This window comes from Falco naumanni, chromosome 10 (assembly GCF_017639655.2).
Source record: "Falco naumanni isolate bFalNau1 chromosome 10, bFalNau1.pat, whole genome shotgun sequence".
NCBI classification, from domain to species: Eukaryota; Metazoa; Chordata; class Aves; order Falconiformes; family Falconidae; genus Falco; species Falco naumanni.
The window spans coordinates 33,200,185-33,214,209 of record NC_054063.1 but is presented as its reverse complement, the minus strand read 5'-3'; the positions used below and the strand labels follow the sequence as shown (position 1 = coordinate 33,214,209).

General features: G+C 43.0%; 1 long non-coding RNA gene across 1 annotated transcript in view; it reads right to left on the bottom strand.

Annotated features, from left to right (window-relative positions):
- Positions 1-2,364: 2,364 nt before the first annotated feature.
- The window catches only part of LOC121094864, a 35,049-nt gene continuing 23,388 nt past the window's right edge, over positions 2,365-14,025 (bottom strand). The window contains exons 2-3 of the long non-coding RNA XR_005829951.1: positions 4,479-4,696; positions 2,365-3,463 (exon numbers count right to left, since the gene is read on the bottom strand). This is a non-coding gene — a long non-coding RNA (uncharacterized LOC121094864). The remainder of the gene's footprint in view (positions 3,464-4,478; positions 4,697-14,025) is intronic.

Genomic DNA, 14,025 nt, shown 5'->3' with positions numbered 1-14,025 from the left:
ATGCTCAATTATGGAGCTTCAAATGATGCTTTTAGGCTTGGGTCACGGACCTGTGCAATTGTCCCAGTGGTTCTGAGATCAGACCATAAATAACAAATGAACTCAGTTTTGTTCTGGTCCTTGTGGACATGTCTGACACATACATGCACAATAAAACAGGAATCCCTAGACCCCATATTAGAAGTAGTGCAAAAAAGCAGTTTCAAGCTCAGTCTCCACATTGATTTAAGCTGGATTCAATTTTCTGTAAACATGCTAAAACATGGTGGCATTATTTCCCAGGGACTGAGGAGTCTTCCTTTCATCGCTGTCAGTCAGAGCTACATCAGCTCAGCAGTGGGCAGGGTTGGGAATGGTGTTGGGAGAAGGAGAAGGAACAAACCTTTTGGTGTCCTATAAACACTGTTCTTCCATTTTGGGTTTGGGGGATTTTTTTCAAAAAGCAAAAGTAGTTGAAATGCCCACATTTAAAAATCTCAGCCAGCTGAACTCCTTTTAGTAACACAAAATCACTCGAACAATCTCTTTGCCTTCGTAAAGATAGAAGAAAGAAAACAAAGTACTTATATTTTCCCTGTTCAGATTTAAGCGAAACAAAATGTCTTCCTTTTATCCCGTTGGACAAATCTAACCCGAGGTATTGAAGAAATTCCCCCCCAGAGCTCAATGCCTCTGTCTACAATGTAATACAAAGGAAAACAACTGCTAACACAAGTAGACTTTGTACTGCGTGAACGACTTTCCCTGTATTAGCAAAGCAGACTACTAATATGATATGATGGGACATTACTAATGCAACAGAGTGTAACTAATGCAAACAAAATATGTTGGAGTGCCTAGTTGAACTGAATAGAGAATTTGTTTGTCTGGGGACCCAGATTCCGAAAATCAGAGTAAATCCCACAGAAATAAATCTTACAGATAATTCAATAAACAAGCCAAGCCCACCAGATGCACCAAGCTGTTTGTGGGCACTGGAGGCACAGGTAGATCCCGGAGGCACAGGTAGATCCAGGTACCTAATTCCCACACTGGCTTTTGGAGGGAGCTGGGTGCTTGTCTGTCCTTGGCACTTTGGAAAATCTCATCTTGTATAAATAATAAATGATGATAATTTGCATTGACATAATAACTAAGTGTATGTGATTACCAGTAAAGGCTGTAAAACTGTTATTCAAGTCTTTTTGAGCGTTGCTGTCATTGACTACAAGGCTGCGTGTTCATAGCAAGTTCATCTCTGAGACACAGCTAGTTATAATGCTCTCTGAAAAGAGTAGCGGGGGGGGCTTGTGGCCTCCTTCCCCCTCCTCCCACTCTCAGCTCTTAATGACGATATCGCCTGCTGTAAATGGGCAGGTTGGTGCAAATGAGAGAACCCTGTCCCCAGTTTCAGCTGCGGGTAATATCTCCCACAGCAAAGGGTCTGCTTAGGCTTCGGTGCATCTCCCTCAGAAGGCCGCCGAGGAAATGGAATATCGTGTGCTCTCCTGCAACCTCGAGGGCTCTGCGCTTCGGTGGGAGCTGCTTTGCAGCCAGTAGCAACTAGTCACAATTTGTTATTAAAACTGCAGCTCCCCACTGCTTGCTGCTGCTGACTACCACGAGGCTGGAGTCTACTCAAGAAACGCAGAGAAAGCAGAAACGGAGAATATTCCCAAGCTCACCTTTTAATGAAGGCATATGGCATTCAGGATATTGTTATTCATGTAGTAATTGGCAACGGCATACACGTATTAATGGTACCGCTCATCATGCTTAGGAAATTTTGGAATTGCTCCATTTTAATGGGCCATAAACACTTACCTGAAGTAAAAGTATATGGCAAATACAAAGAAACATGAATAATTCTTTATAATTGCACACATGTATTTATGTACACACACACATAGCCATCAGGCAAAGCAATTTTTTTTTTCATAATTATTACTGAACTAGAGAGAAAACTGCACCTAAATTGTTCTAAATCCAGATTAATAAATTTGATTTGTGACTGACAAGTGAAGGATCAAATGCAAGGCCCTGAGACTTTTCCTGGGTATTTGGGGCTGCATATGAACCGGAAGGAAACAAAATGAATCAGGCTGGCTGCAGGCGGCTGCAGAGCTTAACTGCAACATTTTCAGTAAAACTAGGGCTTGACAAAACAGCATCAACTCAGGGAGACAGGAAAAAAACACCCCTTCACAGTCGTCCTTCTACTGAGATATTAGAAAGAAGCGGGGTTGTGGTTTTTTTTAGTGCAATGAGTAACTGGAGTTTTATCTGGCTACTGATTCTTAGAGATGTGAGTGCATAGTTTATATCCTTACTAAGGAAAACTTCTGTTCTAATCTCTAATCGTAGAATTAAAACTTCTGCTGCTATAGCTATAGCATTATCCATATGGATAGTCTGGTTTAATTTCTATTTCAAAAGATTTTTTTTTTTAAGTTCAGTTGTCTTATTCAAGCTAGAAATAAGAGCTCTTATGCCAAAGTAAAAGTTTCACATGGAAAGATAAGGAGCAACAGTGGTTTAAGCCAACAGCTTTAGATTTCTGCTGCTGAGAAGTATCATCAGTTTGAAAGCAGACCCGCTGAAACGAAAGGGCCTCCTTAGAGGAGGGCATAAAAATAAATTTTATTTGCCAGCAGTGGGGTCTGTGTCTATAAGGACTGAAAGGGTACATATTTCAAACCATTAAAATAAAAGAGTACATTTCTGTGTGTTCCAAATTCACCAAAACTCACCTAACTGTTCATGACCAGACACTTATGATGTATTTCCAGAGGGTGCTCAGCTGAGCAGTCAGCAATACCTATGTACTGTATATAGGAGTTAATGACCTCAGTGCTGATTTTGATAATGATCTGGGGATGCAGACCTTGTAATTCTGATACCTAGTGTCTAAAAATGAGCGTCTGACACTCTTTTACCTCCTTTCCTGCAACCAGAAATTGCAGTATTTTTGTCCCAGCTTAATATCTGAAATATAATTCTTGCAAAGACCAGCCCAGTGAGGCTGGATTTTGTATTTCTCTATTGGAACCACAACTCCCCTTTATCCTTATCCTTCGACATCTGGTGTTGCAGGTAGGATACTCTGGCTCACAGCATCTGGGCTGAGAAATGTTTTCTCTCCTTGGAGTCCAAGGTACTTCAGAAAAATCCTTCAGAAACCATTTATCAGATTCAGTGCTGAAATGTTCAGTAAAATTTACAGTGAACTGCCTTCTTTCCCTTCCTGCACAGTTGCCCCAGACTCACTCCAGCAGAGCAGTTGTTAACAAATTGGTTAATTGCCAGTGCTTTGCTGATGTTCGCTATTCTGAATCAGGGATAGTCAACTCCATTCATACCAATTTGGAAATGACCTTAACTGCTGTTCAAAAATAAAACGGGATTTGTTCTGAAGTTTGAAAATCTCACAGGCAATTATTTCTTCTGGTAACTGACTCTCAGCATCCGTACTCATGCTTCTTCACTGGCAGAAAGAGAAAATGAGGAGTTTTATCAATAATGGGCTGGTTGGCAGCTCAGAAGGTCTGCGTCAGTCCCTGGCTCTGTCACGAATCTCATCAGGACCTTAGGCAAGTTGTCTCACCTCCCTGCGAGGCTGGAGCAATGTTACTTCATTTCCTGCTCTTTAAGGTGTTGTATTTGTCTAGATTGGAAACTTTTTTTGAGAAGGGTTGCGTTTGTAGGGTTGGATAGAACCTGCCACAGTGTAGCCCCATTAACATCACAGGATTCTCAGATGAGGTGATAATATTCATAAAAGTAATTAAGGGAGGCAACAAAGAGATATCAAGCAAAGGGGTGATCTTGCAACATTTCTGTCCTCAGACTGAAACCATAAATTTCAGAAATCTTGTGAAACAACTTGCTCTCCAGAGTTTACTACTTGAACTTTTTGGAACAGTAGTATTTCAGTTGTTTGGCTACAGCTGGAGAAATATCCAAACTTTTGGGTGCTGACTGGAAACCTCCAAACTTTCCGAGGTTTCTCTATCATTGACATAAACCACACTCTGTGGCTTTCAACAATAACATTTGTGCTGATTTTAGCAATTCAAATCCAGATGCAGCAACTGAGGTTGGCAAAACAGATGAGCCACAGGCCACTTCTATCTGAATGTGCAGTCGCTTTTGATAACAGATTATCTGCACCATCATGGACAACCAAATTCTCATATGGCTTCTCTGATGTGCAGGAGCAACATCAGTACCGTGCCAGCCTACAACGGATATAAACAATCTGGAAGTTTTTGCTTTGGAATACCTTCCTTGCATGTGAGAGCTGAACTGACTTGAACATGTAGCAATGTGCTTTTGCAGGTTTGGTGGGCATAAATTCTCTGCTCAGAAAGGATGTCTTATTTAAAAAGATAAACCAGCCAGAGGGGAAACAAGCATCTTCCAAAAATGCATGTAGGAAAGCAATTCACAGAGTGATGGCAAATGCCATGTTTTAAACGTATGCAAGCATCTAGACTCACCTAGATGTAACACTTGCTTCTCCAAGGGTTGTGTGCGGACCACTGTCAGCCTCTGCTGGCAGGTGCCAGAGTTGTCCAGCAAAGAGGCAACTAATCCTCCTCTTGTCCAAGTGTCAGGAACCAGCCGCAGGTCTGTTTGGAAGAGCCAAGTAGAGAGTACGTATCGTCAGCACATCTGTGATTGCCCACAGTCTTCAGATGTGAGATGATATTGAGTCCTGCAAGGGAAAGTATAATAATAATAGACTTAAGTGAAGCTTTGATTCAACTTTATGAACAGGAGAGAGGCAATTCACACTGCTTACCCAGAAGCAATGCTCACACCAGGGAGTTGGAGGGAGATATTCTATTAAAAGTATCACTTCACAGGGGAGAATTCTACCCAGGCTGAGATATGAAATGGGAAATTTCAGTGGGAGCTCCATTTTCTTCGGGGGAGTACAATGGAGAACTTGTTTTGGTAGCCAAGCTCCTAATGGAAAGATAACTTCATCCTTAAATCTCAAGTGATTTCTGCCAATTCATAACAATTTACACCTACAGGGCATCAGCAAATTAAGTCCAACTACATTACTGTCATACAAAGAAGTATTGGGTACACTGGAGCATGGAAAGACTGACTTACGGAATGACATATGTTAAGGAAAAGAAATAAAATTCAAGAGTCCCAACTCCCAGTCGCCTGCTGTAATCACTGTACCTTGTTTTTTAATACTCTTCCACTGCTGGAAATAAATGAATTATTTAGGTTCTGCCTGACCATTTTTCTCTTTCCTTTTTTAGCGTTTTATGCCTCGACTTTAATTCATTCCCAGTATTTTTTCCATTTTAGTTTCTAGCAATAACATTATTAAATTTCATGTCTGCTTCCGTTTTTATTTCCATCTTTCACCAAAAAGATATAAAGTGAAATGAATCCAAATGAGAGAGCTTTTCTCTTCAAACCGCTCTCGGTATCATCGTTTCCTTAATTAAGTAATTGAAGCTCTCCCAACACACACAACGTCATTCAATCTACTGCGGTCTCTCGTATATACTGGCACTTAGATTTGTTCCTATAGGGGACTGTTTTTCCAGCCCATCAGTCTCTTTGCATCTTGCTTCTAATAACCTCTCGGGCCTGTTCCTCCTGGTACCCCACAGTGCACGTGCAACACAGCTTTAAAACAAGGAAACAACGTATAGACAAGTTACTTCAGGGTTATTCATAAGGCTCTCTATCCTGGGGCTTTATGGGGCCAGTCTCGATGGATCTGACTTCCTCACATTTCTGGCCGAACAGTTATATTCCTTGCTTTAGTTTTGTGTTTATGCCCTTAGTTTCTTCCTTTGAAGTGAAAGTTTTTACATTATTAATTATTATTTTTCTTCTTTTACATCTTAGGCTGTCCAAACCTCTTTTGCCACCTCTTTGCTGAGCAGTTGCTGCCTTCTTTGGATTCTGGAATAACATTTTTCTATGCTGGAAATCCTGGCTAGAAAAGTGTCCAGACTAGAAATACATTTTCAAAGGGCGAATAACACAAAGCCCACGCTAAAATTTAGCAAATCCTCATCCTCATGACAAAGTCACCAGGAAAACCTCCTAAACCCTACTAATTTAGATAGATCCTCAACACATCCAGTATTATACAGCTATGGCTGCAGTTGTTGGGAGTTACAGCAATTTTTATTGTTGTTGAAAGTTTCTCAATGGAAAATGTAGATTCTATTTCACTATTTTTCAGGGAAAAGATCCCCTCAGGAGTCTAGATGATATTTTTCCTGGGGTCAGGAGGGAAGGAAGAGCAGATGCTCTACGTTCCTTCTCTTCTATGGACATTGGATCAATCACTTCCCTTCTCATTCCACTCCCATCCTTTCAATGCCAAATCTAGTTAGGGGTGAGGGAGTCAGCAATTGTTCTCTTGCCTGTGAATTTAGGATGATAAAGAAGGAGATGCTATTGCAATTGTGTTTCAAGCTTGGGAAGAGATGCAAAGAAGCCCAGGAGAAGGCAGAGAATGGGACTGTGCTGTGGATGTGGTGGTGGTGGAGCTAAGCAATGGCTGGAAGTGGTTTGAATTAGCGTCAACTGCATAGGTGGGAGGGTTGGAAATTAAATGGGTGAACTCAAACTTGAGGTTTGAGGAGAAACAGCTAGTAAAAGTTGTATTTGTACAGAGGAGATATTATATGCAAAAGCACTAGAAAGGGTTTCAAGCTTAAAATCTCACGACACACCAAATGGCCTAACTTTTCAGACCCCGTAATCTCAGAGCTTTAGTATAAAGATCTGGAAAAGAAACATCCAAACTCATATTCCTGTGAGCATCCTTACTACTTCTCACTGAAGTCCTTATTCTCCTGAATAGACCTAGCTCTGACTTTACATGTGAATTATTTCTATTCCATAATTTTATCATATTATAGTTGTGACAGCCTGATGGTGAGGAGAGCATCCAGATCTGCTTGGAAGAACTAATTCCAAACAGAATTAACGAGTAGGGGAGTTGTGTGACACTAGCAGGAATTCACTCCACTCTTCCCTGGCCGAGAGTTTTGCAGAATGGATCTGTGTGACATCCTTTGCAGGCTGAGCGTTCGTAAGCCCAACCTGTGACACTTCAGCTTATCACACATCTGGTGAATGAGCGGCCTCCCAGCTTACGGCCACTAAAGCAGAGGAATTTCACCATCGATCTGGAGAAGCACTTGAGACAATAGGAGTAACAGGGCAATAAAGATTGCAATATATCACCAAACTCGGCCTCTGGCTTGCACAGAAGAGAGCTGCATTAAGATCATTACAGCCTGCCTATGACTGATCTGAAGAGAGTAAGTCAGCTCTAGGAAGGAAAAGAGCTGCTGAAAACAAAACAAAACCAAACTAACTAATGAAAAAAAAAATATATTAATGTGACAAAATTTCTTTTGCCAGCCTGGACAGATGCCTTTAGATTCCCATTCTGCTGTAAGCATCTGCCGATGAAACACATGCACTAGTTAAACCAAATTATTAACCCCACCTTGCCCCTACAGAAACGTCCAGCTTCTGAAATCATGAGTTACACTTACAAAAATGGGAAAGGCAATGAGAAAACAGGAAAGAAACAAAACCCAGGAATCCACCTCTTGTGTAAGTCCGTACATCAGCAAAATGCTAAAGATGCTCTCTTACTGGAAGCACAAGGGCAAGCGTTACTGTCTCCACCAGGCTCTTGTGCTGGGAGCTGGGGAGGTACTTCCCGGTCCCGTTGGCTCAGTACAGCCTGGTGACAGGTGACAGCCTGGTGACAGCATGGCATATGGCCCTGGCTGGCCGGCCCCTGTGGCGAGGCACGCGGAGCTGCTGCCCACAGCCCTACTCCAGCCACAAGCCCGCCCAGGTGTACTGGAAGTGCCCCACAGGATCGCAGCCCTGTGATCAGGGGGTTGGGGATCGATCCCCTGGTACACAGAAAAAGGAAACCTTTGATGTACTCTGAACTGAAAAAAAAGTGAGTAGAGGATCAAATCCCACCAGCCTACATCCACCTGTGTTTACTGCTGTGGACATACAACCATTTCTACCAGCTGAGGGTTGGCCCAGCAGGCATTTAGTTTTCCAGGGCACATGTTTGTCTCCTGGGCATGTTCTTTCCATGTCCCTGCAGATCACCTGGATTGTCTTATGCTTTTCCTGTGTAACAGATCCACCAATAACCTGCAAAGGAGCCGAACTAGGAGCAAGAGTGATTGCAAAAACCCAACCACACTTGGTGACTCTTTGTCAGTGCAGACAAATCCAAGAATAAAATCCCTTTTCTGGCCCCTGATCTCTCATTGCCTGTAAAGAAATTTGTCATAACTGTCACCCTCTTACGGAGAAAGAGGTGGAATTTGATGCTTCGTAGAGAATGAAAAAAATCTCCATCAACAGAGGAGGAAAAGAAATAGGGACTTTCATTCCCATGTCCCCATGCTCCCTTCCATTTGCTTCCATTTGCTGTGGGTTTGCCAGCACCAAACCAGTTAATAGTGAGCTTTTAACATACATACATTTAAGCAGCTACTTACGGTGCATTGAGCCAGGTGTGCTAAGCAATTGAAATTAATTTTTATCAGCAGGCAAGGCCTTCTAGTCAAACTGGAGAAGCCTTAATCCTCCTAAATGGAGTGAAACCTCCCTGCAGATAAAAGACTTGCCTGGCTTGTTCCAGAGGGAGTTGGTGACATGGCTGCACCCTCGCCCCCTTCTCCCTAAGGAAAATATGGCCCTGCGGGAAGAGTGGAGAGGGATGATCAAAGGGAGCTGCAGTTTAGCCGCCTGCTTCCAGCAACAGAAAGGCTAACCCATCATTAGCAGGGAGCAGCGCTATTAGAGGTGAATAGTGAATGGAAGGGATGCACACTTAGGATCTTTGGCAGACAGAGGAATTGGGGCTATGCCACTGCGTAGGAGAGATTTGGGCTTGGGAGGGGACCTTGTTTCTTCCCACTCCTTTGGCAAGGTAAAACCCAGGTGTGTCCCTGGGAATCCCTAGCTTTTAACTCACTTAAGAGTATTAATGAGTGGATGGTGGTTTTCACCTGCACAACTCATAGGTAACTCTGAACTGCATTTCCCACTGCATTTTGCACCTACAAAACTTCTCACTCTTTCTCCTTATCGCCCCTTCACCAGAAAACAAAAAGCAAGTGTCCTCTTCAAGGGTCGCTCTCTTATTTTTTTCCCCTCTGGCTTTGGAGTATAAGGAGGGAGGAGGGCAAAAGGGCAAACTTCCTCGAAGTTTTAAAGCAGAGCTAGGAAAGTAAAATGATTCTCCAAAAACCCACATGTAACAGTGCTGGAGTGGGAGCAGGCTGGGCAAGTTCTGCACTTTCTTCTCTGATTAAGTTATTGTCTGCTTTGGGATGGGGTCCAGCTAATTGTCAACTTGCATAAGTTTTGGAGGTTGAGTAAAAAGTCTTAGTGAGACGTTGAAGGGTGATGGTAAAAGCATACTTATAGCTGGCTTTTTAAGACGAGGTAAGTGGAGATTTCTCTGTTCAGCAGCTTGCCTGCATGAACGAAGCCTTAGCTTCGATGTACCCATGTTACCTGTTCTCTTACTGCAGAGTTGCCAGCTTACAGATTTCCAGCACAGATTTGTGTTGTCAGTCCCAAGTACCAGTCAGACACAGCGAGCCAAAGACAAGCTGTGGAGCAAACAAGGATTAAATGATTAGTGATCCTGCAGCCCACTGGGATGGGGAGGGCTGGCTGGATGTGGAGAGCGTGTAGGGAGCAGGTTTACATTCACCCTGGGGATGAATCTGCCTCTGGGATATATATGTTGAAGGTGGTCGGAGTTTGAAAATGTAATTGTTGGGTAAAGACCACGCATAGTCCTGGGTGGCACTACGGTTCCTTTTAGAAAAGGGGCAGAGTGCAGTGCCCACCACCAAGTCCAATTGCTCTAGCAACTACATGGAGCAGACAACCCCCTGCCATCCCCCCTAACAGGTTATGCCATGCATTTCCCAAGGGGAAATCCAGTTCTTTTGGGTGCAATAGAGCAAGACATGGGCCTGACTCCTTTGGGTATCCCAGGATTCCTGTTGCATCCAGCCCAGAGCCAGTTTCACATGTGAATACAAGGAACTGAGTTGAGTAATGGCCTTTTGGGAAGCCTTCTGGTGTCTCTAGCCCTCCAGACCACAAGTCAGAAACAACCAGGCTTTTGCTTTGCAAAAACCCATCATCTGCTCATTAACACTTTCTCCGTCTCATGGTTTGACTGACTTTTATCCACCCTGCTACAAAGGAAACTTTTGATTTTTAATCCCTCAGCCTGGAAGCTCCAAAAAGGGAATTTCCAAGCATGCAAGCGGTTATTAATAATAAATAAAGACAACCTCTTACATGGATGGAGCACCTCTTATAGAAAGAAATAGATCCCAAGGTGTTATACAGACATGTTTCTGCTTTTAGGAATCACTCTCATATGGATTTACGGCACAGAGACATTTTGTCCTCTACCAAAGCAATATCATGTTATCCACTGTTGAAAGCAACTGTCTCGGGGTTGAATGAAAACGATATTTGCCAGAATTAGAACCTAATAGTGACTATGACTTGCTTTGCATATTTTAACAGATATGCTTTAATCTGACCTAATACTTAGAGACTCTGAGTTCCTGTTTGTCATGATGAGCTCTGTCTAAAACTTGGTTTGAGCCCAGCTTCCACTTTCACTGAAGCACTCCAACACGGACAACCTTTTAGCCTGCCTCGGTGAGAATAATATTTGCTTTCTGATAGGCTGAATTTACATACTTTTTCTTTTTATGCGTGTGCGTGTGTGTTATGATGAGAAGTTTTAAAACAAATGGAGTTATCCCCAGCTGCTAAGTTCTGACATGCACTTTAAATAAGTAAACCCAGGGATGTGGCAGGCTGTGAAGGAAGGGAGAGCAAAATTGGCTTGCATGATGCACTGATCACAGAATTATCATCTGCTATCACATAGTTTACCATTAGACCCAGCTGCTGCCAACCTGACCGGTGCATTTCTTCAAGCTAAGCTAACAAAGCACTTATTTGTTATCCAGGGAACTACCTCTAATAGACTTCCAGTGAAATAATATTTGCTTTCCAACCCTACTTTGAATCCCACTCACTTTGTTAAAAAGATTGCCTCTGGCTGTCTCCGCTGGTCTAATCTAATAGTTTCTAGTTTGTACAAGCAAAGCGCTTTCAGCCAACAATATAAATAACTTAAAGAGAAGAAGACACTTTTACAGCGCTCTGTGCCGGGTGCTATAGAACATGACAGATTAGTAAATGACGCCTCAGTGGAGCTCATCTGGGAACCTCTGTCAGTTGAATATGAGCAATTACAATATTGTATTTGGGCTGAAAGGGTTGTCTGTCTTCTTACAAAAAGGCTAACAAGAAAAATAATTCCTGTCTTACTTCTCCTGTGCATGAAACCGATCTAAGTGGCTCTAGCCCCTTTTCTCTTCCCCTCCCATTGCCGTCGCAGCAGCAGGAGAGGAAGGGGGGGGAAGCGAGCAAGGAGAGAAAAGAGTTATTTTCTTTCTGTTTTCACTTTTGGTTTGAATTGAAAACGAAGAAAGAATAATATTAGGAGAGGGGGCTCCCTGAGGTTTGAGAGGGGACGTTTTATCATTATATCAAAGGGTACTTTCTGCCACCCGCCTCTACTACTCCAGCAGTCCAGCGTGCTCCTTAAAGAGCACGTGCCCCATGCCTGTCGGAGCCGCTCGATTTATCTCGGCTCACCTGCTAAGATCACCAAGGGCCTAGAGTTTCAAAGAGTTACCCAAGGTTTACCCATGCTATTCCCACTGTGGCTTTTTAAAAATAGAAATGAGGCTGAGCATCATGCGACAGAACAGATACCATACAAGCCGTGATTTCCAAAGGAAAGATTTTCACATCCCGCTGAAATTTCCTTGAGGCTCTTTTGAAACTGCCTGTAGGAGTGGAGGGACAATACCATGTGTGCTCCTCTAGCATCAGGGAAGTTACACCAAGGAATCTCCCTTTGTGACAGTTTGACATGGGATTTTGCAAACATCTACAGCCAAAGTAATTTCTTTTTTTTTTTCTCCCTTTTTTTTCTTTCTTTTTTTTTTTTTTTCCTGAAGAACCACCCCACTACCAGGAATTTCTTTTGTTTCCATCTGTCTTTTTCTCACCACAGCCAGTTACTGTGGCTCTTTTCAGGCCTGTGAGTAATTGCATGCAACTGCAAGCACAGGAATGTACACCAGCAGAAAATTATGCTCCTATTAAATGAGGTCCTCCTGCTACAGAGAGGAAAACACTGTCATTCCACCCCTATCCTGCTATTAAAGCAATAGCTGCCATATCCTGTGTCACCCTGAGGATGACCAAAGGCTCAGATACACGGGCTATAGCTGCAGTTATATAGGAAGGTTTGGAACCAGACAAAACCACAAAGGCACTGATAAGCCAAGCAGGCCCTGGCATTCCTGGGTGGAAATCACTTTCTGAAGCCCAAGAACTACTCTGGAAGAACACAGAGCCATGATGAGAAGTGACCAAGAAACTGCCATTCACTGAAAATAAACCATGATCCCTTGTTGAGGGGGAATAATATCAAAACATCACATTTCAGTTGGAGTAATTGCCAGCAATAATGTAATCTAAAAGCTGGGGGGAAATCTCCATCCAACACAAAACCAATGCAAGCCTAATTCTGCCGTTCAGACCTAAAGCCTGCCTTCATGCTCATGCTGATACAGCTGGTGACAGCGTGGGCTGTGCGCTGCCAGCACGGGGCAGAATTTGACCCACAGATTTCCCCCACACTACTCAACTATGCTGTATTAATGCTGCAAATATCCCTGAAAACAGAGATATGAAAACTAGCTCCTTTCAAGCAAATCGGCTAGTTTTCATCTTGGAACATAAACGATGCCGCAGGCTCTGTTCATGGCTCATGGATGGGACTGCAGCTCCTGTGAGATCAGAGGTGCAGCCATCAGTCAGAAACTGCCAGCTCCTGGCACTCCTGAGGTGTTCAACAGGACTCTGATATCTGATTTCCTCCTCCTTTTGCTTTGTTTGATCCCAGCTGATTTAATCACAGATTATCTTTCACCAGATAGAAAGTACCTCTGCAATGAAACAGCAGTAGTGAATGTAACGTTACCTCCTGAAAAATTAGGTCTGGATGGAAAATCAAAGAACACGTCAGGAGAGATGGCTGGAATGAAGAGGCCAGCAGTTCTGAACCAAAGGGCCTGGGCTCTGCTCACAGATTTGGCCACCAAGTTAGTGTTTGATCTTGGGCGTGATATTTCATCTCTCTTTGGTCTGTTTAAACTGTGAGCTCCATGGGGCTGGGCTCATCACTCTGTGGCTGTGTAGTATGCAGAACATGGAAAATATTTGTCTTTTAGATTGCATTTGGCTTTGCATTTGAAAAAAAGGAATGCAACCCCTTTCTTTTATATGAAAAAGTACAAAACGTCTTCCACAGGTTTTCAGAACATGGTCACTCATATCTTCAGTTCTAAAAATGACAGCTGGTAAGTCTTTGTGTTTTCAAACTGCTGATTTCAGTCTTGCCTACTTTTATTTCAGCCTTGGGCACCATACTCTCAAATGTAGGTGAATGCAGTTTTTTAAAACTCTGAAAAACACATTTTTGCAAGGAAAGTTTGTGGGAAGTCTCCCTGTACCTATGCGAGGTAAAAAAGGCAGAATTAGGCAGCCTTGGCAGATTTAGGATTGTGCCGAAGGGATCAATCTCTTTCAGATTGGATGCCTCAGACACTTTGCAGCAGTGCAGTGAAGCACTGGTAGCAGGATAGGCACTACCAGGGCTTAATGACAGCACAATGTCTGATGAATTTGTGAGTGCCAGCAGTGCCATAAGCAAGGGCAGGGGCAGCACCTGAGCATCCTGGGCATAGTTTTGCCATGAAGCCTTCATAAAATGAGTGCTTAGATCCCCAAACTATTACAAGGTTGAGTAGAACCAGATCTTGTACTTATTACGCAGAAATTATCTTTTAGCTGTACCTAGTCACAGAGATCTGCAGAGAT